Raw genomic sequence first — 26,122 nt, forward strand, 5'->3', positions numbered from 1 at the left:
AGATTGATAGTGTTCATTTACTTATGAGAAAATAAAATATACATTATTCCAATTCACTGCTTAATAATTGACTGACTAAATCAAAGGTGGAACGCAAGGACCAATGAACAGAATGTCTCAATCGTTTTTTCACTTGCTCTGCCCTGTACTCCTCAGAATGGACGCGGAAGCTGATTTAGCATCTCTCAGATCCAGGCGCTCTATGGTTGCATCTCTGTAATAGGAGGACGGAGATTAATGTGAGTAACAATTGAAGTTATTTTCTTGCTTAGGTGTTGCTTTTTTAAGGTAATTCACTGCATTATTAAAAAGTATAAAATATGACTCAAGGAGGCAGTGTATCTCAGTGATAAATATGGGATATAGGAACCATTATACTGATTAATCTTTCGGTGGAAAAGTGGAGATAATTAATCAAAGAGGTACATTGATGTTTGAATAATCTATGTAAAGATTAGGGACATAAAACTCTGGAGGTTTTGTAAATTATAGCATTTAAAATTATTTGTGAATTAATGATTTAATTAATAAGCAATTAAAATGAATCTAGAAAAAGGAATGATATTGGATCGATGCTGACTACTGGTGGCGTACGAGTTGTATACGATGACTACGTATCTGGACCTCTGAGGTCCAACACAAAAGAAATCTAGTCCATTCCCATTGTTGGGGATCCTATTGACAGATAGCAGAAATATATCAGGATCTTCGTTTTGGTCTTAGTGTTCATGCATTTGAGTTCAATTCTTATAATTGGATAAATTAGAGATTCTATAAATAAATATATAAAGTAAGTGAAGAAGAATGGAGTGAAACATTGTCTAATTATAAAAATATGCAGTGAGGCCAAAAATACTATTAATATAGTATGAAAATCCGAAAGTTCAATTAGAAATAATTGGTACATGGCCGTATGGCTAAAGATGGCATAGTATAAATCATAGACAATGTTCAAATTCTGGGTCAGTGGCAAAATTAAAGTTATTCATTTTCTTAAGAGAAAAAAATATTTACACCAAATTAATGATTGCCCAAACTACTGACTAAATGAAAGGTTAAAAGCAACGATCAATGGAGAGAATGTCTCAACTATTTTTATCATCTGCTCTGCTCTGTACTCCTCAGAAGAGACACACTGCGCCTGTTTAAGGATTCCTCCTTGTCGTGAGCCCTAGGGTTGCATCTCTGTTTTAGGAGCCTGGAGACCAGTGTGAGTGATAATCAAACTTCTTGCCTTGGTTTGGGTGGTTTGTCTAAGGGTACTCATTGTACTGATAAAAAGTATAAAAGATACTCAAAGACAGCCAACTGTGTCCTGGTGAGAAATAGGTGATTAACAAGAAACATTATATTGATTAATGCTTATATGAAAAACTGATAATAAATATGACAGAGATATAAAGATGTGAGAATGGTTCCACATACGTATTAGAGCTATCAACGTCCTTTTGAGTTTTTCTGAATCATAGAATTTTAAAAGTGTAATTCGTGAATTAATGAATTAATCAAAATAATATAGAAACGAATGAAGAGAAAGTCATCTTTTCTGGATCGATGATGACAACTGCCAGCGCTTGAGTCATGATGATGAATGATATGTGTCTGGAACTCTGAGGTCCAATATAAAAGAGATGTGGCCTTTCTCTTCATGCGTTTTCAGTCTTTATTATAATTGGATCAACGAAATATCAATGAGGAAATATATATATTAAAAACAGCTGAATTGTAGAAGTGTTGTCCAATTTTAAAAATATTTGGGGAGACCAGAAATACTATCAATATAATTTGAAAACACTGAAGTCCAAAGAGAAATAAATGGTGCGTGACTGCAACCTCTTTGGCTCAGGATGACATGGACAGGATAAATTGTAGGCAGTGTTTATGTTCTGGGTCAGTGGAAGTGTGAAGTCGTTCATTTTCTTAAGGGAAAATGAAATATACTCCAAATAAGGATTGCCTAAATGAAAGATGTAAGGTGAGACTCAGTGGAAGACTGTCTCAGTTTTTGTCATCTGCTCTGCTCTATACTCTGCAGAAGGGACACACTGAAGCTGATTGTAATACTCTTCCAAGGGCGTGAGCTCTCTCAATGCGTCTCTGTGCTAGGAGCATGTGGACCAACGTGAGTAACGGTCAAAGTTCTTGTCTTACTTTGAGTGCTTTGTTTAAGGCTATTCACTGTATTACTCAAAAACATTAAATATAATCAAAGAAGGCAAAATATGCCAGTGTTAAATGTCAGGTTGATATGAGGCATAATGTTAACTAATCTATGAATGTAACCCTTAGGTCAGTTAATGAAAGAGATTTAGTCTCTGTGTAATATTACAGACAGAGATATTAGGAATGTTGAGGCATTGTATTCTTATTTGTTTAATTTATGTGTGTTTCTTAATGAATTCATCAATATTTATGAGAATGAAAAAAAGCAAGAAGGCTAATAATGGACCAATGATGACGATCGGTGGCGTTTCTGAGTCATACACGATGAATACTATGTGTCTGAAACTCTGAGGGCTGATACAAAGATACTCTAGTCCTTTTCTTGCTTGTGTAGGGACCCTATATATAGGTGTCAATAAGATATAAGGACTTTGTTCTCGCTCTTTGTGTTCATGAGTTTTAATAATTAATTTGTAAAAGTGGGAATGGTAGAATAAATTAACAAACGTATAAATGAATAAAGGTGGAGAGGTTGAAGCATTGTTCTTTGGTAAATATGTAGTAAGCTAAAACAACGTTAATATCGTTAAAATGGATATAAAAGGACCAAGTGTATTACATCTTTGCCTAAGGTTGATACGGACGATGAAATTTAGCAATCAGTTATTGACTGATTCAGTTGCAAGTTTGAACTTTATTTTTAAGGTAGAAATGAATACATTCCCATAAGCTAATAAATACTTAAATGACCGTGTATATGAATGGTGGAAAGTATGGATCACTAGAGAGAAAGTCTTAACCTTTTTATCACTTTCTCTGCTTGGTACTCCTCAGAACAGATGCTCGAGCTGATTTCATCTTCTATCGTGATCAAGATTGTCATGTTCCCTTTGTGTTAGGAAAGATACTAAGGTGAGTAATGATCAAAAATTTTATCTTGGTTTGTGTCAATTTTTTAAGTGTATTCATGGTGTTATTAAAAAGTGATGAATATAATAAAAAAGTTAACTATGGCCTAATGATAAATATGATATGAAACATTATTTTGATTCATTTAATATATGTAACATTGAGATTGATTAATTAAAGACGTAATCTATGTTGGCAGTGATTCTATAGTAGAAGTTAGGAATATTCAAGTATCTTCCTCTTCAGTTTTGTGAACCTTGTGTTTATTTTATTATTTTCAATGAATTAATTATTTAATTGATAGAAGTGTAGAAATGAATGAAGAAAAAGTAGGCCTCTTTTGGACCAATGATGACGACTAATGGCGGATAAGTCGTGGACGATGAATAATACGTGTCTGGATATCTGAGGTCCTCACAGTACGTTGGCTATTCCTTCTGCTGTGTTTGATCTTGTAGACTGATGTAAGGAATATGCAAAGATCATGTACCTATTTTGAGTTCATAGATTTAGATTTGTTGTTATTAATGGAGCAATGGTAGACCATTAAAGAAATATAAACAGTATGTAAAGAAAAAAGGGTGAAGCATTATTCAACTATGAACATATAAGGAAAGGCAAGAAATATTAATAAAATTGAAAACACTGATGCCCATTTAGAAATAAGTGGATCAGAGGTCTACATCCTTGGCTAATTATCATATAGGCATAAATAAGTAAGAGTCAATTTATTTATTCTGAGTCAGTTTCAAGTTTGGGGTGGTTCCTTTGATTAAGAGAAAAAACATTTACATTATGAAAAGTTTATGAATACCTAAATAAGTGAGTATAATGTCCTAACTTTTTTTTAATCATTGACTGTGCTTTTTCTTCTCAGAATGGACACACTCAGGCTGAGTAAGCAGTATTCCATGGTGTCGAGTTTATGATTGCACCTTTGCGTTAGGAGCACAGAGACCAATGTGAGTAATAGTTACGTTTCTTGTTCTGGTTTCAGCAAGTGTCTTTTAGGGTGTTCAGTGGATTTTTTTAAGTGCTATATAGAGTCTGGTGGCCAACTATAGCTCAGTGATAACTACTGAATTAATATGAAACATTATGTGGATCACCATATAAATGAAATTTAAGGTAATTAATGGAAAGATATATCGATGTGAGAATGATTCTATATACAGATGAAGGATACCATGACTCTTCCTGGACTTTTGTGAAAAATAGGGTTTTAAAATTATTATTGGTTATTTAATGAATTAGTCAATAAACAATGTAGAAAAGAAAAAGAGGGACGATATTGGATCGATGATGACTGCTGGTGGCGTATGAGTCGGATCCGATGAATACGTGTCTGGAACTCTGAGGTCCAACAGAAGTGGAATCTAGTCCATTCCCATTGTTTGAAGGCATCCTTTAGAGAGATGTCAGGAATATACAAGGATCTTGTTTTTCATTTTCATTCTATCTTTATAATTGGATAAATGGATCTATAAATAAATATGTAAATAAAGATGAATGGAGTAAAGCATGGTCCAATTATAAAAATATGTGGTGAGGCTAGAAAAACACTATGGATATATTATGAAAACCCTGAATTTCAATTAGAAATAAATAGTACATGACTGTTGCCTTATGGATTAGGATGATATAGATAGTAAATTCATAAATAATATTCAGATTCTGGGTCAGTTGCAGGATTAATGTTCTTTTTCTTAAGGGAAAAAATATATATGCCCAATTAGTGATTTCCCAAACTGCTAAGTGAAAGGGGAAACACAAGGACCAGTGGAGAGAAAGTCTCAACCATTTTTGTCTGTCGCTCTGCCCTGTGCTCCTCAGAGTGGACGCCCTGGACCTGATTTAAGGATTCTTTCCGGATCACAAGCCCTAGGGCTGCTTCCCAGTTCTAGGAGCCTAGAGAGCAAGGTGAGTGATAATCAAACTTCTTGTCTTGGTTTGGGTGGTTCGTTTAAGAGTATTTGCTGTGTTGGCAAAAAGTATCAAATAGAATCTAAGAAAGCCACCTGTGCCCTTGTGACAAATGTGGGATTAATAGGAAGTATCACGTTGATTAAAGCTTTTAAGAAAACTGAGGATAATGACAATGATATATTGATGTGGGAATGATTCTTGGTAGATATGAGAGTTGTCAACGTTTTGTTGAGCTCTTTTGAATCATAGAGTTTTAAAATTGTAGTTGAATTAATGAATTAATCAATGAACAGTATAGAAATGAATGAGGAGAAAGTGGTCTTTTCTGGATCAATGATGATAACTGCCAGCGCATGAGTCACAGATGATGAATAATATGTGTCTGGAACTTTGAGGTCCAAAAGAGAAGACATGTGGTCTTTCTCTTCATGTATTTCCATTTTTATTATAATTGGATCAATGAAATATCAATGAAGAAATATATTAAAAAATAGAGTCGAATTGTAGAAGCATTGTCCAATTTTAAAATTATGTGGGGAGGCCAGAAATACTGTTACATAATTTGAAAGCACTGAAGTCCAAAGAGAAATAAATGGTACATGACTGTGACCTCTTTGGCTAAGGATGATACAGACAAGATAAATTATAGACAGTGTTTATGTTCTGGGTCAGCGGGAAGTTTAAAGTAGTACATTTCCTTAAGAGAAAATGAAATCTACTCCAAATCAGGATTGCCTAAATGGAAGACGTGAAGCAAGGATCAATGGAGGAATGTCTCATTTTTTATCACTTGCTCTGTACTCCTGAGAATGGATGACTTGAGCTGATTCTAACGTTCTTCCAAGATCGCCAGCTCTCTGAATGCATCTCTGTTGTAGGAGCATGGAGACCACTGTGAGTAATGGTCAGAGTTCTTGTATGAGTTTGAATGATTTGTTGAAAGCTATTCACTGTATTATTCAAAAGTATTAAATGTGATCAGAAAAGGTGAAACATGCTTGATACGAGGCATTGTGTCGACTGATCCGTAAATGTAACACTGAGGCCAGCTAATGCAAGAGATTTAGTCTCTATGGGATTTGTAGATATGTTAGGAATGTTGAAGGATTGTTTTCTTATTTTTCAAATCTATATGTATTTCTTTATTAATTAATCAATAAATGTTTATGAGAGTGAAAATAAAGAGTGCCAGTCATGGATCAATGATGATGACTGGTGACGTATTAGTCACATGCAATGAGTACTACGTGTCTGGAACTCTGAGGCCCAACCCCAAAGTTATCTAGTCCATTCCTCATGTGTCAGGAATATACATAGATTTCTTTTCTTTGTTTTTGTGTTCATGAATTTTAATAATATTTATAAAGTATCTATGATGGAATAAATAAGAAATGTACAAAGGGATGAAGATGATGAAGCATATTCTTTGGTTAATATGTAGTCAGGTAAAAGAAAATTAATATACATTAGAATGGGTCATAAATGGACCAAGTGTGTTACCTCTTTCATGGAGGTTGATAAAGACAATGAAATGTAATGGTCAGTTATTGCCTGAGTCAGTTACAGGTTTGAGTTTATTTTATTAAGGTAAAAATAAATAAATATGACCATAAGTTAATAAATGCCTAAATGAGTGTACAAATTAATGGTGGAAACTGAATCAGTGGAGAGAAAGCCTTAACGTTTGTATTGACTTCTCTGCTTGGTACTCTTCAGAACAGATAATCAGGTTGATTTCATCTACTGCTGTGGTCAAGATTGTTACGTTGGCATCATGTCAGTGAGTAATAGTCAAAGTGAGTAATAGTCAAAGGTCTTGTCGTGCTTTGGGTCATTTGGTTAAAGACATCCGTGGTATTATTAAAAAGTATTAAATATAATGAAAAAGTTAACTATTGCCCAATGATAAATATGATATGAAACATTATGTTAATTGATAATATATAGCTTTGAGATTGACTAACGAAAGACATGCAGCTGATGTTGGCAATGATTCTATAGATAGAACTTAGGGATATTCAAGTATCTTGTTTTTCACTTTTTGTGAGTCATGTATTTATTTTTTCATTGTCATTGAATTAGTGAATTAATCAATACAAATGTAAATGAATGAAGAATAAATGGGCTTCTAATGGATCAGTGATGACAACTGGTTGTCTAGGATGATGAATGATTTGTGTCTGGAGCTCTTAAGGTCCAACATGATACCTAGTGTATTCTCTCTGTTATATTTGACACCATAGACAAATGTTAGGAATATACAAAGATCATGTTATTATTTCGGGTTCATAGATTTATATTTATTATTATTAATGGATATATAGAAATCTAAAGAAATATGAAGGCTAGATCAAGAATAAAGTTAAAGCCTTGTGCAACTGTGATCCTATGTGGTGAGGCAAAAAAAATTATTAATAAAAATTGAAAACACTGAAGCTCATTAAGAAATAAACTGATCCCAAGGGTGTTATCTGTTTGGCTAAGGATTGTATATATATGGATAATTGAGTAAATTTTATCGTTCTGGGTCATTCTCAAGTTTGAGGCTGTCCTTTTGTTAAGAGAAAATAATATCTACATTCCAAAAGAATTTTAAATACCTAAGTTACTCAGTAAATAATGTGGAAATGAAGGACCAATGAGTATAAGTTCTCAATTTTGTTATCTTCAGCTGTGCTTTGTACTTCTCAGAATGGACACAGTTGAGCTGATGAAGCAGTATCCTTGGTGGCAAGCTCTATGATGGCATCTGTGTGTTAGAAGCAGAGACCAATCTGAGTAATAGCCGTTCTAGTCTGGGTTTCAGTGATTTTTTTCAGGATATTCAGTGTATTTCTAAAAAGTGCCATACAGAATTGAAGAAGGCTGATTGTAGCCCATTCATAAATATTGAATTAATATGAAACATTATACTGATTAATGCGTAAGTGACATTTAGGATTATTAATGAAAGAGGTATATTGATGTGAGAATCATTCTAGACAAATTAGGGATATCAATGCCTTTTTGGGGTTTTGTGAATCATAGAGTTTTAAAATTATACATAGTGAATTAATGAATTAGCCAATAAACAGTGTAGAAATAAATGAAGAAGAGGCACAATATTGGCTCGATGATGACTGCTGGTGGCGTATGAGTCGTATACTATGACTACGTGTCTGGAACTCTTAGGTGCAACAGAACAAGAAATCGGGTCCATTCCCATTGTTTGTGGAGATCCTGTAGGCAAATGTCAGAATATACAAGGATCTTGGTTTTGTTTTTATGTTCATGCATTTTTTTCTATTTTTATAATTGGATCAATGAAATAATAAATATCCAAATAAATAAAGATGAAGGTGGTGAAATATTGTCTAGTTATAAAAATATCGGATTAGGCAATGAACTCTATTGATTTTTATAGATGAATTGATTCTGTAGAGAGATGTCAAGATCAATGCAAATCAATAGACAGATCATATTTTTGTATTGACTTCATAGATGTAGATATGTTCTAATTAATGGAATAATGATAGAAATACTAAGCAAATACAAATAAAAGAGGAACAGGGTGAAGTGTTGCCTAACTATGAATGTATGTGGTAAAGCAAAAGATGTTATTAATGAAATTGAAAACATTGATCCTATTAAGAAATAAATGAATCAAAGTATCACCCCTTTGCTTAAGAATCATTTGGACATTGACTAGTAAGAATCAATTGTATCATTTTGGGTCAGTCTTAAGACGAAGTTTTTCAGTATGTAGGGTTAAATGTATATATAGATAAAAGAATAAATATCTTTCTGAGCTGATGAAATGCGGAAAGTGAGGATCAATGGTGATTAGGTCTCAATTTTTGTATCATCCGCTCTGCACTCCTCAGAACAGACGCACTTGTGCTGACTTAGCATCTCTCATGGTCACGAGCCTCTATATTACAGGAGAACGGAGATTAATGTGAGTAACAGTGGATGTTATTTTCTTGATTGTGTTGTTTTTTTAAGATAATTCACTGCATTATTAAAAAATGCAAAATATAATTAAAGAAGGCAATGTATCTCAGTGATAAATATGGGATACATGAAACATTGTATCGATTAATCCATCTGTGGAAACTGAGGATAATTAATCAAAGAGATAAATTGATGTGCGGATAATCTGTGTACAGATCAGGAACATAAAAGCTCTTCTTGAGTTCTGGTGAATCATAGTGTTCAGAAATTTTTATTAGTGAATTAGTGAATTAGCCAATAAGCAATGTAGAAATAAATGAAGAAGAAGAGAGAGAGTATTGGATTGATGGTGACTTCTGGTAGCGTATGAGTCGTATACGATGAATATGTGTCTGGAACTCTGAGGTCCAGCACGAAAGAAATCTGGTCCATTCCCATTGTTTGTAGGGATCCTATAGGCAAATGTCAGGAATATACTAGGATCTTGTTTTTGGTCTTAGTGTTCATACATTTTCATTCTGTTATTATAATTGGATAAATGAGAGGCTCTATAAATAAATATGAATGGAGTGTAGCATTGTCCAATTATAAAGATATGTGATTAGGCAAGAAATAATATTAATATACTATGAAAACCCTGAAGTTTAATTAGTGGTAAATGGCACATGACTGTTCCTTGTATGGCTAAGGCTGACATAGACAGTCTAAGCTATCCACACTTTTCATAACCTGGGTCAGTGATGAGGTCAAAGTTACTTGTTTTCTTAAGAGAAAAAAATATTTATACCACATTAGTGATATTGCCTTACTAAATGAAAGGTGAAAAGCAGGGATCAGTGGAAAGAATATCTCACTTTTTTATCATCCTCTCTGCCCTGTAGTCCTCAGAACGGACGCATTGGACCTGATTTAAGAATTCATCCTTGATCCTGAGACCTAGGATTGCATCTCTGTTACGGGAATCTGGAGACCAATGTGAGAAATAATCCAAGTTCTTGTCTTGGTTCTGATGTTTTGTTTAAGGGCATTAATTGTATTAATAAAAGTGTGAAATTTAATCAAAATAGGTGACTTGTATCTTGGCAACAATTATGAGATTAACATGAAGTATTATTTTGATTAATATATATACATATATATGAAAAACTGAGGATAGTTAATGACAGATCTTTTGTTGTGAGAATGATTCGAGTTACGTCTTAGGGATATGATAGCCTTGTTGGGGTTTTTTGAATAATAGAATTTTAAAATTATAATTAGTGAATTAATGAATTAATCAATAAACAATGTAGTAATGAATAAAGAGAGAGTGTGCTTCTGGATCAACGACGATAGCTGCGGGCATATGAGTCATGGATGATGAGTGATGCGTGTCTGGAACCATGAGGTCCAACACAGAAGAATTGTGGTCTTTCTCTTCATGCAAAGAGTGTCTCATTTTATTCTCACCTGCCCTGCTCTGTACTGCTCAGAATGGAACCACCTGAGGTGAATTAAGCGTCTTCCATGGTCACGAGCTCTCTGCTTGCGTCTCTCTTGTAGGAGATGGAGACCATTGTGAGTACATGAATGTTTTAGTGTGTGGTTTCTCTAAGAGCATTCACTGTATTATTCAAAATAGTAAATATAATCAAATATGGCGCAATATGCCAGTGTTAAATATCAGATTGATATGAAACACTATATTGATTAATCCATAAATGTAACCTTAAGGTCAGTTTTTGAAACAGAGTTAGTCTCTTTGGAAAAGATTGTAGAGACAGATATTAAGAATATTGAAGGATCTTATTTTTTAATTTACTTGTTTTTACTAATGAATTAGTCAATAAATAATGCCTATGCGAAAGAAAGGAAAGAGGGCTAATCATGGGTCGCTGATGCTGGCTATGGCAGGTGAGTTGTGGCTGATGCATGATACATGTCAGGATGCTGAGGTCCAGCGTAACACCTAGTGCGTTCTCTCTATTCATTTACTCCATAGACAGATGTTAAGGATATTCCCAGGGTAGGTATTGGGTTCATAGATTTAGATTTATTATTATTAATTATAGAACATTAAAGAAATATAAATAATGCATAAAGATAAAAGGGTGAAGCATTGTCCATCTCTGAACATATGTGGTGAGGCAAGAAATATTATTAATAAAATTGAAAACTGAAACTCATTAAGGAATAAATGGATCAAGAATTTCACCTCTGACTAAGGATCATATAAATACGTATAATTTCATCAATTTTATTGTTGTGCATCTGTGCCAAGGCTGCTGCTGTTCATTTTGTTAAGATAAAAACATCAACACTATGAACAATTTATAAATACCTAAATGAGAGAGCAAATGAAATGTAGAAATCAAGGATCAGTGTGGATAAGAACTGAAGTTTTTTTCTCATCGACTGTGCTTTATCCTTCTCGGAACGGACACAGTCGAGCTGATTTGAGGAGTGTTCCATGATGGCAAGCGCTGTGACTGTATCTCCATGTTAGGAAGAAAAAGACGAGTGTGAGTAACCAGTTCTTGTATGGATGTCAGTGATTATTTTCAGGATATTCAGTGTATTACTAAAAATGATCATCTATAGTAAAGACGGTCAACTGTAACCCAGTTAATAAAGATTGACTTGATATGAAACATAAAAACATAGGATATTTTTAAAAGAGAGATATTTCAATGTGAAAATAATTCTATACACAGAATGGGGATTCAGGGCTGTTCTTGGCTTTTGTGAATAATTGAGCTTTAAAATTCTTAGTAATGAATTAATGAATTACTCAATAAATGACGTAGAAAAGAAAAAGAGGGACAATATTGGATCAATGATGACTGCTGGTGGCGTATGAGTTGGATGCGATGAATACGTGTCTGGAACTCTGAGGTCCAACAGAAATGGAATCTGGTCCATTGTCCTGTTTGAGGGGATTCTCATAGACACAGGTTAGGAATATACAAGGATCTTGTTTTGGCCTTTATGTTCGTGCGTTTTCTATTGTTATTATAATTAGTTCAATGAAATAATAAAGAAATATATAAATAGGTAAAGTTGAAGGTGGTGAAACTTTGCCCAATTATAAAAATATGTGGTTAGGCAAGAGCTATTATTAATATATATTGGAAGCAAATACCTATTAGGAATATATGTACAAGGATGTTATTCTTTGACTAAAGATGGTATAGTTATTAGTAAGTCATAATCGATATTCATGTTCTCTGTCAGTTGCAAGATCAATATTGGTCCTTTAGTTAAGAGAAAATAAAATATAAATTATCCCAATTCACTATCTTAACTAAATGACTAAATGAGAGGTGGAATGCGATGACCAGTGACATAATGTCTCAACCTTTTTGATCATTGGCTCTGTCTTGTGCTCCTTAGAACGTTGCACACGGCTGATGTGGGCACTCCCCCATGGTCCCAAGCTGTTTGCACCTGTGCGTTAAGAGCGTGGAGAACAATGTGAGTAATAGTCAACGTTCTTGTCTTGGTTTTGTAATTTTTAAAAACAGTTTTCACTGCTCTGTTAAAAAGTATGAAATAGTCAATCATCACCGAACATGCTACGAAAGAAAAATGATGTTAATATGAAGTATTATGTTAATTAATCTTTGTAGAAAATTCTGAGGTCATTAATGAAAGATACGTATTGTCTGTGGGAAGTACTTCTGTGGACAAATGTTGGAGATATTCAAGGATCTTGTTTTGAGTTTTTGTGACCTCTAGGTATTTATTTTATTATTATTAGTGAATTGACTAAAATATGGAGACATGATTGAAGATGAGGGCCAAATCTGGATTAATGAGGACAACTCTTTGCATCTGAGTCTTGGATGATGAGCACTACAGGTCTGGAATGCCGAGATCAAACACAAAAGAAATCTAGTCCTTTCCTCCGTTTGAAGTGATCCCATAGAGAGATGTCAGGCATATAAAAGGATCGTGGTCTTGGTGTTTGTGTAACTCGTCATTTCAAAATATTATTATAAAGAATCAATAGCTGGATTAATAAATATATAAATAAGTAAATATGAAGAGGGCGAAACACTGGTCATTGTTAAAATATATAATAAACATGATAATATACATTGGAATGGAAAATGAAACCATCAAGCGTATATATCTTTGAGTGAGAATGATAGTGACAAGTAATGGTTAAAATTTTAACACTTGATTTCTTAAGAGAAACATCAGTAAATATTGCTGTAAATTAATAAAGGCCTAAATGACTATGCAGATGAAGGTGGTACTTGTGAATCAATGGAGAGGAAATCTTAACATTGTTATCACCTTGTCTGCTTGTTACTCTTCAGAATGGACTCTGGAACTGATTTCAGCTTTTGCTGTCGTCAAGATTGTCATGCTGCCTCTGTGTATGGAAGGAGATCAAGGTGAGTAATGGGCCAAGCTATTGTCTGGGAATGGGTTAGTTGTTTAAGGGTATTTACAGTATTATTAAAAAGTATTAAATTAATTAAAAAGTTTGCCATGACCCACTGATAAATATGAAATCTTATGTTGATTAGTTGATAATATTTAAGATTGAGGTCTATTAATGAAAGAGATATAGTCTATCTGGGAAATGATTCTGTAAACTGTTAGGGATACTCAAGAATCTTGTTCTTGAGTTTTTATGAACCATGTATTATTTTTATTATTGTCAATGAATTCATGATTTAATCAATACAAATATAGAAATAAACAAAGAAAATTAGATAAAATTATGGACTAGTGATGATGACTGGTGGCGTAGGAGTCAGGGACGATGAGAATATGTGTCTGAAACTCTGAGATCCGGCACGGAACATAAGCAGTCTATTTCTTCAGTTGGAATTGTTTCTATAGAGATACGTCAGGAACATACAAAGATCACATTCTTTTTTTTTTTTTTTAAAGATTTTTTTTTTAATTTTATTCATTTATTTTTTCCTTTTTTTTTCTCCCCAAAGCCCCCCAGTACATAGTTGTATATTCTTCGATGTGGGTCCTTCTAGTTGTGACATGTGGGACGCTGCCTCAGCGTGGTCTGATGAGCAGCGCCATGTCCGCGCCCAGGACTCGAACCAACGAAACACTGGGCCGCCTGCAGCGGAGCGCGCGAACTTAACCACTCGGCCACGGGGCCAGCCCCCAAAGATCACATTCTTGTATTAATTTCATGGGCGGATATTTGTTATTATTAGTGGAATAATAGAAGTATTAAATATATAAAGAAGAATAGGGTGAAGCATTGTTCACTTAATGAATGTATGTTATAAGGCAAAGGAAATTATTAATAACATTGAAAACATTGATGCCTATTAAGAAATTAATGGATCGAGAGGTCATCTCTGTGCTAAGGATCATATAGACACTGATAAGGAAGAGTCAATTTTTTTCCTGCGTCAATTTTAAGACTGAGTTTTTCTTTTTGTTAGGATAAAAAAGAGATATTAAGAAAAAGTAATAAATACCTAAATACTGAGTTGATGAAATGCAGAAAGCAAGGATCAATGGTGATTAGGTCTCAATTGTTTTATCATCTCCTCTGCTCCGTACCCCTCGGAACGGACGCACTCAAGCTAATTTAGCATCTTCCATGGCAGGAGCTCCACGGTTGCGTCTGTATGACAGGAGGACGGAGATTAATGTGAGTAATAGTTGAAATTACTTTCTTGGTTTCAGTGTTTTTTTTTTAAGGTTATTCATTAAAAAGTGCAAAACCTATTTAAAGAATGCAATTTATCTCAGTGATGAATATGGGATATAGTTAACATTACATTGATTAGTATATATGTATAATATAATGTATAATGAGGATAATTAGTGAGAGATGTTGTGAGAATAATTCTATATATAGATTAGGGACATAAAAACTCTTTTTGGGTTTTTGAATCATAGCATTTAGAAATTATTATTAGTGAAATTATTGTTTAATCAACAAAGCCATAGAAATTAATGAAGAAAAAGAAGGACAGTATTGGATCAGTGATTACCACTGATGGTGTTTGTGTCATATACGATGAATACGTGTCTGGAACTCTGAGGTCCAACATGAAAGAAATCTAGTTCATTACCTCTCTTTGATTGACCCTTTAAACTGATGTCAGAAATGTACAAGGAAAAATAATATGATAATTTGGAATGGACAATAAATGGATCCCATGTATTTTGTTCTGTGTCTTTGACGAAAGGATAATAATGGAACATTATAAGGAACAGTCAGTTCTTACTGTGAGTCAGTTTCAACTTTGACATTTGATTTCTGAAGGAAAAAATTAATGTAATTTAATAAATACCTGAATGACTATATAAATGAATGGGGTAATCTATGGATCAGTGAATAGGATGCCTGAATTTTTTTATCGTCTGCCCTGCTCTGTTCTTTATTCCTCAGAATGGATGCACTCAAGCTTCTTTAAGCATGTTCCACGGTCATGATCTTTATGTTTGCACCTGTGTGTTAGGAGCATGGAGACCAATGTGAGTAATAGTCGAAGTTCTCATGTTGGTTTGAGTGGTTCAAAGAAGGCCAATCATACCAATGTTTAATATCAGATTGATAGGAAGCATTGCATTGATTAACCCATAAAGAAACAGACACTGAGTTCAGTTAATGAAAAGGATAGAGACTCTTTGTAAATGATGCTATTGGTGAATATTAGGGATATTGAAGGATCTTGTTTTTTTTTTATTTATGTGTATTTCTTCATGAATAAATTAACCAATAAAGAAATGTAGATGAGAATGGACAGAAAGAAGGCCAATCAGGGGCCAGTGATGACGACTGGTGGTGAAGAATGTCAGCGTGGAGCTCTGAGGGCCAACACAGACGGACTCTAGTCCATTCCCCAGATTTTAAAGGATACTATAGACAGATTTCAGGATTATATAGTGATCTTTTTCTTGGTCTTTGTGTTCATGAATTTTAAATATATGATTATAAAAGAACCAACGGCAGAATAAATTAGCAAATGTATAAATGAATAAAGATGAAGAGGGTGAAGCGTTGTTCATTACTGAAATACGTAGTCAGGAGAATGAATATTGATAGACACTGGAATGATACTAAAGGGACCGGTGTGTAAGGATTGGCCTAAGGATGATATGGACAGTGAGAGGGAGTAGTCAGTTATCGCCTGACTCAGTTACAATTTTAAGTTTATTTTGTAAAGAGAAAAACCGATTTTATCTTAAATTTATAAATACTTAAATGACTGTGTAAATGGGGTATGGAAATTATAGATCAACGGAGAGAGCGTCTCAATCTTTTTAACATCTTTTCTGTCTGATACTCTAAAAACAACGCAGCCAGCTGATTTAAGCCTTGTTCCATGATCAAAATCGTTACGTTGCCTCTGTTTCAGAAAGACACCAAGGTTAGTAATAGTCAAGGTTCTTGTCTTGGTTTCAGTCATTTGCTTAAGGTATTCATGGTAATATTAAAAAGTATTAAGTATAATACACAAGTTATCTATGGCCATTGGTTAATACGGTAAGAAGCATGATATTAATTAATTGATAACGTGCAACATTGAAGTCACTTAATGAAAAAGATACAGTGTATTAGGAAAGATTCCTATCCAGGGGTGTTAGGGATTTTCAAGGATCTTGTTCACGCATTTTTGTGACTCACGTATATTTTAGTATTATTAGTGAATTAGTGATTTACTTGATGCAAATTTAGAAATGAATGAAGAAGAAGAGGGCCTCACATAGACCAGTGGTGACTACTGGTGGCATATAAGTCATAGACATGAATAATATGTGTCTGGAAGTCTGAGGTCCAACACAAAACATAAGTAGCTTGTTTTTTCTGTTGGAAATGATCCTATAGCCAGAAATCGGAAATGTACAAAGCTCATATTTTTACTTTGGATTCATAAATATAGATTTATTAATACTAATGGATCGGTGATAGAATAATTAAACAAATAACAATAAACAGGTAAAGAGGAGGATTAGGCGTTGACCAACTATGAACATATGAGAGGAGGCAAAAAATATCATTAATGAAAGTTTGAAACACCGATGCCCGTGAAGGTATAAATGGATCAAGAATTGTACCTCTTTGGTTTAGGATCATGTAGACTCTGATAAGTAAAAGTCAATTTTATTGTACTGGATCAGTTGCAAGTTTCAGGCTGTCCTTTTGTTAAGAGAAAAAAATATATACATAATGAAAAATGATTAAATACCTAAAGGCTTGAGTAAATGAAATGCAGAAAGTGAGAATCGTAGAGGATATGGTCTCAAGTCCATTCACTTTATTTTAAGTGATACTGTAGACAGATTTCAGTCTTACATAGTGATCTTTTTCTTGGTCTTTGTGTTTATGAATTTTAAACATGATTATAAAATAACGAATGGCAGAATAAATTAGGAAATGTATAAATGAATAAAGATGAAGAGGGTGAAGCGTTGTTCATTAGTAAAATGTGTAGTCAGGAAAATGAATATTAATATACACTGGAATGGATAATAAATGGACCGAGTGTATTAAGTATTGGACTAAGGATGATATGGACAGTGATAGGGAGTAGTCAGTTATCGCCCTGAGTCAGTTACAAGTTTGATGTTTATTACATTGAGATAAACATTTATTACCATAAATTAAGAAGTGACAGAAAATAAATATTACCATAAATTAATAAACACTGAAATGACTATGAACGTGAAGGATGTGGATCAACGGAGTTAACGTCTCAATCTTTTGATCATTATGCCTGCTTGGCACTCCTCATAATGGAGGCGGGTAGCTGACTTTAGCTTCTGCCCTCATCAAGATTGTCGCCTCTGTCAGGAGCGAGGATAAGGTGAGTAGTGGTCAAAGATCTTATCTTGGTTTCAGTCATTTGTTTGAGTATTTCCAGCTTATTAAAAAGTATTAAATATAATCAAAAAGTTATCCATGGCCCAATAATAGATATGTCAGGAGACATTCTGTTGATTAATTAATAATGTGCAACATTGAAGTCACTTAATGGAAAAAAAATGTAGTGTATATGGGAAAGGATTCTATAGACAGACATTGAGGATATTCAGGGATCTTGTTCTTGTGTTTTCTTGAATAATGTGTTTTTTATTAATATTCATAAATTAATGATTTAATCGATACCAATATAGAAACAAATGAAGAGAATGAGAGTCTAACATGGACCAATAATGATGGCTGGTGGCATGTGAGTCATGGATGATGAATAATATGTGTGTGGAACTCTGAGCTTCAACACCAGACCTCGTCTGTTCCCTCTACAGTCATGAGCCGTATAAGGACCTCTTGGTCTACAACGCACCACATATACGATGGTGGTCCCATAAGATTAGTACCACAGAGCCTAGGTGTGTAGTAGGCTATACCATCCAGGTTTGTGTAAGTACACTCTATGTTTACACAACGAGAAATTGCCTAATGACACATTTCTCAGAACATATCCCCATTGCTAAGCAATGCGTGACTGTACTTGAAATGACCCTATAGACAGATGTCAGGAATATGCAAATATCATGTTCTTATTTTTGATTCATAGATTCATAGATATAGTTACTAATGAATCAATGATAGAAGCATGAAACAAGTATAAATAAATAGGTAAAGAAGAGAGTTAAGCATTTTCCAACTGTGAACATACGTGGTGAGGCAAAAAGTGTTACTAATAAAAATTGAAAACACTGATGTTCATTAAGAAATAAATGCATCAAGACTATGACCTCTTTGGGTTAGGATCATAGGGACACTGAGTAGTGAAAGTCAGTTTTAGTGTTTGGATCAGTTCCAAGTTTGAGATGCTTCCTTTTAAGAGAAAAAATATATATTTATGAAAAATTAATAAATATCTAAATAAGTAACTGAAATACAGAAATAAAGGATCAATGTAAATAAGGTCTGATATATATATATATATATATTTTTATCATCTGTTCTGCTTTGTACTCTCAGAATGGACACACTGGAGCTGATGTAAGCATCTTCCAAGTCAGGAACTCTCTGGTTGTGTCTGTGAGTTAGGAGCATGGAGACTAATGTGAGTTATAGTCAAAGTTCTTCTCTTGGTTTAGGTAGTTTTCTTTAAAAGTATTCAAAGTATTATTAAAAAGTGTGAGAAATGAAGATGGCCAACTGTCAACTAGTGATGAATGTGAGATTGATATGATACATTATATTGATGATTGCATATATGTAAAATCGAGGCTAATTAATGAGAGATTGATCTGAGAATTCTATAGACAAATTAAAGATATAAAGACTCTTGGGCTTTTGTGAATCATAGTGCTTAAAAATTATTATTAGTGAATGAATGATCAATAAACAAATGGAAATAAATGAAGAAAAGGAGGGATAATGTTGGATCAATGATGACTACTGGTGGCGTATGAGTCATATATGATGAACAGGTGTCTGGAACTCTAAGGTCCAACGGAAAAGAAAAGACTATTCTCTTGGTTTGAAGGGATCCAACAGACAGATGTCAGCGATACAGAAATATACAAGGATCTTCTTTTTGATCTTTGTGTTCATGCATTTTCATTCCCTTATTATAATTGGATAAATGAAAGAATCTATAAATACGAAATATATAAATAAATATAAATGGAGTAAAGCATCATCCAATTATAAAAATGTGATTAGGCAAGGAATGCTGTTAGTATATATTGAAAACACTGAAGTCCAATGAGAAATAAATGGTATATGACTGTTATCTCTTAGGTAAGGATAATATAGACGGTGTAAATTATAGCCAGTGTTTGTGTTCTGGGCCAGAGGCAAATTCGAAATTGTTTTCTTAAAGAGAAAATGAAATAAATATATTTGAAATTAATGATTGCATAAATAACTGTCTAAATTAAAGATGAAAGGCAAGGGTCCCTGGAGAGAAGGTGTAAGTTTTTGTCATCTGTCCTGCGCTGCGCTCCTCAGAATGGATACACTGGAGCTGACTGAAGCATCTTCTATGGTCTTGAGCTCGTGGTCACATCTATTTGTTAGGAGCCTGGAGACCCGTGTGAGTAATCATCAAAGTTCCCATCTTGGTTGGGTCCCTTGTTTAACAGTATTCACTGTTAACAAAACGTTTGGAGTATAGTCAAATGGGGCCAGCTGTAGCCTCCTGATAAATATGGGATGGATGTGAAGCATTATATTGATAGATGAATATGTGAAAAACTGAAGATAATTAAATGAAGAGATACATTGAGGTGAGAATGATTCTATATCCCCCTTAGGGATATCAAGTCTCTTTCTGTGAGTCATAGTGTTTAAAAGTTTTCAGTGAATTAATGAATTAGTCAATAAATATTGTCAAAATGAATGAAGAGAAAGTGGACTAATCTTGGATCAATGATGACGACTGATGGTGTATGAGTCCTATACGATGAATACCACGTGTCTGGAACTCTGAGGTCCAACACAAAAGAAATATAGTCCATTCTCTCTGTTTGAAGTGGTCCTATAGATAGGTGTTGGAAATACACAAGGATTTTATTTTTGGTCTTTGTGTTCATGCATTTTCAAACTATTATTATAATTGGCTCAATGAAATAACATTAAAAATGTATAAAGAGGGCCTGGCCCCGTGGCTGAGTGGTTAAAAAGTTCCACACATTCCTCTTTGGTGGCCCAGGTTCATGGGTTCGGATCCCTGCTCTGCTCACCTGCCATGCTGTGATGGTGTCCCACATATAAAAAAAAAAAAGTTGAGGAAGATTAGCAAAGATGTTAGCTTGGGCTAATCTTCCTCAAGCAAAAAAGGAAGATTGGCAATGGATATTAGCTCAGGGCAAATCTTCCTCAGAAAAATAAAAAAAAAAAAAAGTATAAAGATAAAGATGAAAAACATTATGCATTGTCCAGTTATAAAAAATATGTGCTTTGGCAGGAAATACTATTGATAGATATTAAAAACTCTGATATTCACTAGGAAATAAATGGTATAAGAGTGTTTCTCCTCTTTGGTTAAGGAAAATATAGACATCGTTAAGTAATAGTCAATGTTCATGTTCTGTGTCAGTGGTAAGACCTATATTGTTTGTTTGCTTGAGAAGATAGAATAAATGTAATCCCAGAGAACTAATGACTGACGAAATGAAAGGCGGAATGCAAAGACCAATGCAGATACTGTCTCAAACTTCTTTATCATCCCCTCTGCTCTATACTCCTTAGAATGGGCACATTTGAGCTGATTCAAGCGTCTTCCATAATCACGATCTTTTTGTTTACATGTATGCGTTATGAGCATGGAGACCAATGTAAGTAATAGTCAAAGTTCTTGTCTTGGTTTCGGTGTTATTTTTTAGAAAAGATATTCACTGTATTATTTGAAAAGTGTGAGATATAATTATTGAAGGTCAATCATGGCCCGGTCATAAATATGGGGTTGATATGAAGCATTGTTTTGATTAGTCCCTATATGCAATATTGAGATCAAGTAATGAAAGAGACATATTGCCAGGACTAATAATTCTATAGTCAGCTGTTAGAGATATTTAAGGATCTTACTCACATGTTTTGTGGCTTTAGGTATTTATTTTATTATTGTTAGTAACTTAATGAATTAATAAAATTCATCTAGGTGTGAATTAAGAAAGTGAGGGCCAAGGCTGGATCACTGATGACCACTGGTGGCGTATGAGTCACGGACGATGACTACCACATGTCTGGAACTCTGAGGTCCAATACGGTAGAAATCTAGTCTGTTCCTCTGTTGGAAAAAATCCTATAGATAGATGTTAGAAATATTTAAGAATCTTATGCTTCTAATTTTATGGCACATGGGTTATGATTATATTAATGTAAAAGAACCAACAAAAATATTTAAATGATTCCAAATTATTAAAATATGTGGTAAGGAAAGAAATACTATTAATATAATTTGGAATGGACCAAGGCTGTTACCCCCTTTGGCTAAGGATCACGTAGTCAATGATAAGTAATAATCAGTGCATTATTCTGGGTCAATTGTAAATTCAGCATTTGTTTTATTAAGAGAAAAGTTAGCAAATATTACCACAAATTAATAAATATTAAATGATTGAGTAAATGAAAGGTGGAATGCAAGGGCCAATGGATAGAAGGTCTCAAACTGTATTTTTCTGCTCTTTCTTGTACTCCTCCGAGTGGGCGCTGCTGCACTGATCTTAGCGTTCGCCGTGGCCTCCAACTTGGTGGTTGTCTTAGGAGCATGAAGACCAGTGTGAGTAATAGTTGAAGTTCTTGTCGCGGTTTGGGCAGTTTAAGAGTGGTCAGTGTATTATAAAGAAGTAGGAAGTATCATCAAAGAAGGCTGAACATGGCCTAATAATGAACACGGGATGACAGGAGACGTTGTGTTGAGGCATCCGCCTGTGAAACACTGAGGTCAATTCAAGAAACAGATCGAGTGTCCGTGGGAAATGATTTCATAGATAGACATTAGGGACAGTGAGGCTCTTATTCTCGGGGTTTCCTTGATTCATGTGGATTTCTTTACTAGTAAGTAGTAAATTAATGAATAAATCAATAGACAAAGTATAAATGAAGAAAAAGATTCACGAGCTTGGACCATTGATAACGACTAGTGGTATATGAGTCAAGGCTCATGGATAATATGTGTCTGGGCTTCTGAGGTCCAACACAAAGAAATCTAGTATATTGTGTTGGAAAAGATCCTGTAGGCAGTTGGTAGGAGTATCCAGTTACCCTATTCTTGTACTTTTGTGGTTCGTGGATAATGTATATTATTATAAGTGAATTGATGCATGTAGGGTTTAACACATAGGAATATGTGAATGAAAACATGGCCATGCCTGGACCAGCTCTGCATAGGTAATGAAACAAATGTCAGTCCTAATCTATTTTTGAGGCATTAGGGTTCATGCTTTTTTATCTCTCTGGATGCAGCACATATAGACAGATGTGGGACTGTCAATGTTCACATTCTGGGATGTCTTTGGTCTACTGGTTGTCTGTTTTATAACTAAATAGGAAAAATGTTTATAAAATTAAATAAAAGATTAAGCACTATTTAAATTAAGGAGAGCCAGTGATAAAAGTTTGTAGTATAGGGGCCGGCCCCGTGGCCAAGTGGTTGGGTTCATGCAGTCCGCTTTGGCGGCCCGGGGTTTTGCTGGTTCAGATCCCGGGTGCAGACACGGCACCGCTCGTCAGGCCATGCTGAGGTGACGTCCCACATTGCACACCCAGAGGCACTCACAAGTGGAATATACAACTATGTACGGGGGGTCTTTGGGGAGAAGAAGGGAAAAAAAAAGAAGATTGGCAACAGATGTTAGCCCAGGTGCCAGTCTTTTTTAAAAAAAAAAGTTTCTTGTATAACAAGAGTATCTGAGAGTTTAAACATTGTTCCCTTTCTTTTTTTTTAAGATTTTATTTTATGTTTTCCTTTTTCTCCCCAAAGCCCCCCGGTACATAGCTGTATATTCTTAGTTGTGGGTCCTTCTACTTATGGGATGTGGGACGCCGCCTCAACATGGCTTGACTAGCGGTGCCATTTCTGCGCCCAGGATTCAAACTGGTGAAACCCTGGGCTGCTACAGCAGAGCGCACGAACTAAACCACTCGGTCGTGGGGCCAGGCCCTAAAAATTCTTTCTTTGGGGGAAGATTAGCCCTGAGCTAGCATCTGCTTCCAAACCTCCTCTTTTTGCTGAGGAAGACTGGCCCTGAGCTAACATCCATGCCCGTCTTCCTCTACTTTCTATGTGCGACGCCTACCACAGCACGGCGTGCCAAGCGGTGCCATGTCTGCACCCGGGATCCGAACCGGCGAACCCCGGGCCCCCAAAGCGGGACCTGCGCATGTAACCACTGCTCCAACAGGCTGGCCCTGTTCCCTTTCTTTAAAAAAAATAGATAGTTATCCAAATTAATTTATGAATGAATGAAGTAGAATCAAGCTTTGTTCACTGGCATGAAATTGCTCTGAAACAAGCAGTTAGATGAATCTAGTGCTGCACAAGCGAGGGTCCAGGACTTGGGTGGTTGTGTGGATGCCTGGAGGCAGAAACTCATGTGTCCAACAGACAGCACTTGTTCCCAGTTCAGGATGTGCATTCAAAGGTGTCCGTTTTTTAATGTAAAATTAATCATTGAATTAATTTGATAAAAAGAGGGGTTATTTTTTGGCCAGTTGTAGGAAGTGACATGGGCCGAGGTTTAAGATTAATCTAAATCTGCTCACGTTATATTCATTAGATTATTAGAGCAAAGTCGAAATCTAGGAAAATTCATTCTTTTTAACATTTGCTTTCTGCTCCCAAGAATGGGTCCTCATGGACGAAGGTGTTGTCTGGTGCGTGTCTGGGCAGGAAGCCTATAGAGCTATGTAAGTAGCACACCAAGTTCTTGTCCTTGGGTGGGCGGTTGGCTCATGGGTCTTCATCCTGTTAGAAAAAATGGATAAATGGCTACATACATACATAAAATTTTAAAAAACCAGTGGTGAGAATGAGTTAAACACCAATGATTAGGATGTGTCTAGTCAGTACAATTGTTGAATTACATTATTTTTTATATCATCCTGGAACACTGAGGTTCATTAGTAAATGAACAAAATGGGCATGTTACCTCTTCTGGTAAAGGTCATTTAGACGGAAAATAGTACTAGTCAGTGTTCTTGCTCTGGGTCCGTGGTGAGTTCTGGTCTGTTTATTAAGAGAAAAAGAAATAAATAATTTTATCAATTAATCACTACCTAAGTAGCAAGTAAATCAAGGTGGGAAACATGGATTAATGGAGAGAATTTTGGGTATTTTCTCTTTTTTTGCAAGAGGTACTCTCACATATTTTATTTAAATTTTTTTAAGCTATAAAAGAGTGCATATTGGTTTTTCTTTTTAGTTTTCCATCTGCTTTCTATCCACAGAATGGACACCCTCGAGCGCACGATCATTCTTTAGTGATCAGACCTTTATGGTTCAATGTGAGTCATAGTCCAAGTTCTTGTCTTTGTTGGGCTAGTCTGTTTAGGGTGTTCAGTGTGCGAATAAAAAGTATTACATATAATCAAAGAAGCCCACATAAGGACCAATGATGAGGTTGTGTCATAAACCAAGTTTCATGATCAGTCTAATTCAACACAACAGATACCCTTTTAGCAAAGAAGTTCTGACCTCTTAGCTTTGTGGGTAAGGGCCCCAGAGTCGGTTGTCTGCAACACTCATAGTTTTTCTTACGTTGGGTTGTTCATTTAAGGGTGCTCATTATATTATTAAAATGGATAACTGAATACATTAATTGATAACAGAGGTCCGTTCATTAAGCAGAGATAAGAATGTGACATAAATCATTGTTTACGATTAATTTCTGTCATGGTTACCTCATGTTCACTACATTACAATCCCAATGTAGGCCTTTTCATTTGTCAACATCCTCTTTACATTCCGCAGGATGGATGCTCCATACCTAGTTAAATTATTGTCCAATCAGGAAGATCTTTGCCTTATCCCTCTGGGCAGGGAGCATATCATGCTATGTAAGTAATAAAGTTCTTGATGTGGGTGGTTAGTTCATGGCTTTCCATTGTATCATTTAAAAAGAATAAATGTAATTAAATTGTAAGATGCCATGCATAGACCTATGATGAGAATGCGCTATGAAACAAAGTTTATGATTAATTCAATTTAGTGCAAATGAAGTACGGTCCTGTGTCACCTAACGATGGGGGTATGTTCTGAGCAATACGTCGTTAGGTGATTTTGCTGTTGTGCAAACATCACAGAATGTGCACAAAGCTGGATGGTACAGGCTACTACACACCTACACTCTGTGGTGCTAATGTTATGGGACCAGCATTGCGTATGTGGTTCATCGTTGACTGAAACGCCGTTATGTGGCACGTCACTGTACAAGAATAAAACTTAGCTTTTTCCATTCATCTCAAAACTTAAACATCCCATTTTGTGTTTGTCCCATTGATCGTTTAAACATCCCTCTCTTGATGACGATCTGGGCTGTTACTCGTTTAGGGAGCCAGTATTTTGGTTGTTGAGTAGGATAGTGGTTCATGGTTGTTCCCTGTAACATCTAAAAATTGCTCAAATTAAATGCAGAAGGGCCATGCCTGGACCAATGATGTGAGTGGAATGCATCTGAATAAAAATTATGATCAATCATTTTTTGAACTACTGAGGTCCATTGCAAAAAGAGAACCAGTGTATGACATTTGGGAATGATCTCAGGGAAGTTCAAGAATCTTGTTGAGAGTGTTCATGGATACCGATCTTAT

The 26,122-nt window shown here is 35.0% G+C and overlaps 3 long non-coding RNA genes, 19 other non-coding genes and 2 pseudogenes across 22 annotated transcripts; all 24 read left to right on the top strand.

The window, feature by feature from the left end:
* Positions 1-154: 154 nt before the first annotated feature.
* On the top strand, positions 155-5,876 carry LOC124231056 (uncharacterized). The gene is made up of 7 exons (XR_006886366.1): positions 155-239; positions 1,126-1,210; positions 2,036-2,122; positions 2,998-3,075; positions 3,950-4,034; positions 4,906-4,992; positions 5,807-5,876. It is a non-coding gene; the product is annotated as an uncharacterized LOC124231056 (long non-coding RNA).
* Positions 566-637, top strand: LOC124231227 (small nucleolar RNA SNORD113/SNORD114 family). Its single transcript, XR_006886451.1, has one exon. It is a non-coding gene; the product is annotated as a small nucleolar RNA SNORD113/SNORD114 family (small nucleolar RNA).
* Positions 1,548-1,621, top strand: LOC124231222 (small nucleolar RNA SNORD113/SNORD114 family). The gene has a single exon (XR_006886446.1). It is a non-coding gene; the product is annotated as a small nucleolar RNA SNORD113/SNORD114 family (small nucleolar RNA).
* On the top strand, positions 2,445-2,521 carry LOC124231229 (uncharacterized; annotated as a pseudogene).
* LOC124231231 (small nucleolar RNA SNORD113/SNORD114 family) lies at positions 3,414-3,488 on the top strand. Its single transcript, XR_006886454.1, has one exon. It is a non-coding gene; the product is annotated as a small nucleolar RNA SNORD113/SNORD114 family (small nucleolar RNA).
* LOC124231212 (small nucleolar RNA SNORD113/SNORD114 family) lies at positions 4,365-4,436 on the top strand. Its single transcript, XR_006886436.1, has one exon. It is a non-coding gene; the product is annotated as a small nucleolar RNA SNORD113/SNORD114 family (small nucleolar RNA).
* On the top strand, positions 5,325-5,399 carry LOC124231217 (small nucleolar RNA SNORD113/SNORD114 family). Its single transcript, XR_006886441.1, has one exon. It is a non-coding gene; the product is annotated as a small nucleolar RNA SNORD113/SNORD114 family (small nucleolar RNA).
* A 317-nt stretch (positions 5,877-6,193) lies between the features above and the next one.
* Positions 6,194-6,268, top strand: LOC124231233 (small nucleolar RNA SNORD113/SNORD114 family). Its single transcript, XR_006886456.1, has one exon. It is a non-coding gene; the product is annotated as a small nucleolar RNA SNORD113/SNORD114 family (small nucleolar RNA).
* Positions 6,269-6,716: 448 nt separating this feature from the next.
* LOC124231059 (uncharacterized) lies at positions 6,717-10,485 on the top strand. The gene is made up of 4 exons (XR_006886369.1): positions 6,717-6,794; positions 8,862-8,935; positions 9,813-9,906; positions 10,404-10,485. It is a non-coding gene; the product is annotated as an uncharacterized LOC124231059 (long non-coding RNA).
* Positions 7,131-7,198, top strand: LOC124231181 (uncharacterized; annotated as a pseudogene).
* LOC124231238 (small nucleolar RNA SNORD113/SNORD114 family) lies at positions 8,104-8,175 on the top strand. Its single transcript, XR_006886461.1, has one exon. It is a non-coding gene; the product is annotated as a small nucleolar RNA SNORD113/SNORD114 family (small nucleolar RNA).
* On the top strand, positions 9,271-9,342 carry LOC124231218 (small nucleolar RNA SNORD113/SNORD114 family). The gene has a single exon (XR_006886442.1). It is a non-coding gene; the product is annotated as a small nucleolar RNA SNORD113/SNORD114 family (small nucleolar RNA).
* On the top strand, positions 10,250-10,324 carry LOC124231236 (small nucleolar RNA SNORD113/SNORD114 family). The gene has a single exon (XR_006886459.1). It is a non-coding gene; the product is annotated as a small nucleolar RNA SNORD113/SNORD114 family (small nucleolar RNA).
* Positions 10,486-11,356: 871 nt separating the features above from the next.
* On the top strand, positions 11,357-15,688 carry LOC124231058 (uncharacterized). The gene is made up of 5 exons (XR_006886368.1): positions 11,357-11,432; positions 12,304-12,384; positions 13,236-13,313; positions 14,340-14,551; positions 15,299-15,688. It is a non-coding gene; the product is annotated as an uncharacterized LOC124231058 (long non-coding RNA).
* On the top strand, positions 11,740-11,811 carry LOC124231211 (small nucleolar RNA SNORD113/SNORD114 family). Its single transcript, XR_006886435.1, has one exon. It is a non-coding gene; the product is annotated as a small nucleolar RNA SNORD113/SNORD114 family (small nucleolar RNA).
* On the top strand, positions 12,718-12,792 carry LOC124231169 (small nucleolar RNA SNORD113/SNORD114 family). Its single transcript, XR_006886400.1, has one exon. It is a non-coding gene; the product is annotated as a small nucleolar RNA SNORD113/SNORD114 family (small nucleolar RNA).
* Positions 13,647-13,720, top strand: LOC124231234 (small nucleolar RNA SNORD113/SNORD114 family). The gene has a single exon (XR_006886457.1). It is a non-coding gene; the product is annotated as a small nucleolar RNA SNORD113/SNORD114 family (small nucleolar RNA).
* LOC124231221 (small nucleolar RNA SNORD113/SNORD114 family) lies at positions 14,883-14,954 on the top strand. The gene has a single exon (XR_006886445.1). It is a non-coding gene; the product is annotated as a small nucleolar RNA SNORD113/SNORD114 family (small nucleolar RNA).
* A 929-nt stretch (positions 15,689-16,617) lies between the features above and the next one.
* Positions 16,618-16,691, top strand: LOC124231228 (small nucleolar RNA SNORD113/SNORD114 family). Its single transcript, XR_006886452.1, has one exon. It is a non-coding gene; the product is annotated as a small nucleolar RNA SNORD113/SNORD114 family (small nucleolar RNA).
* Positions 16,692-18,056: 1,365 nt separating this feature from the next.
* LOC124231223 (small nucleolar RNA SNORD113/SNORD114 family) lies at positions 18,057-18,131 on the top strand. The gene has a single exon (XR_006886447.1). It is a non-coding gene; the product is annotated as a small nucleolar RNA SNORD113/SNORD114 family (small nucleolar RNA).
* A 1,116-nt stretch (positions 18,132-19,247) lies between these two features.
* On the top strand, positions 19,248-19,319 carry LOC124231209 (small nucleolar RNA SNORD113/SNORD114 family). Its single transcript, XR_006886433.1, has one exon. It is a non-coding gene; the product is annotated as a small nucleolar RNA SNORD113/SNORD114 family (small nucleolar RNA).
* A 913-nt stretch (positions 19,320-20,232) lies between these two features.
* Positions 20,233-20,307, top strand: LOC124231202 (small nucleolar RNA SNORD113/SNORD114 family). The gene has a single exon (XR_006886427.1). It is a non-coding gene; the product is annotated as a small nucleolar RNA SNORD113/SNORD114 family (small nucleolar RNA).
* Positions 20,308-21,499: 1,192 nt separating this feature from the next.
* Positions 21,500-21,574, top strand: LOC124231199 (small nucleolar RNA SNORD113/SNORD114 family). The gene has a single exon (XR_006886424.1). It is a non-coding gene; the product is annotated as a small nucleolar RNA SNORD113/SNORD114 family (small nucleolar RNA).
* An 860-nt stretch (positions 21,575-22,434) lies between these two features.
* On the top strand, positions 22,435-22,509 carry LOC124231232 (small nucleolar RNA SNORD113/SNORD114 family). Its single transcript, XR_006886455.1, has one exon. It is a non-coding gene; the product is annotated as a small nucleolar RNA SNORD113/SNORD114 family (small nucleolar RNA).
* Positions 22,510-26,122: the final 3,613 nt, after the last annotated feature.

Source organism: Equus quagga, chromosome 20 (genome assembly GCF_021613505.1).
Source record: "Equus quagga isolate Etosha38 chromosome 20, UCLA_HA_Equagga_1.0, whole genome shotgun sequence".
NCBI classification, from domain to species: Eukaryota; Metazoa; Chordata; class Mammalia; order Perissodactyla; family Equidae; genus Equus; species Equus quagga.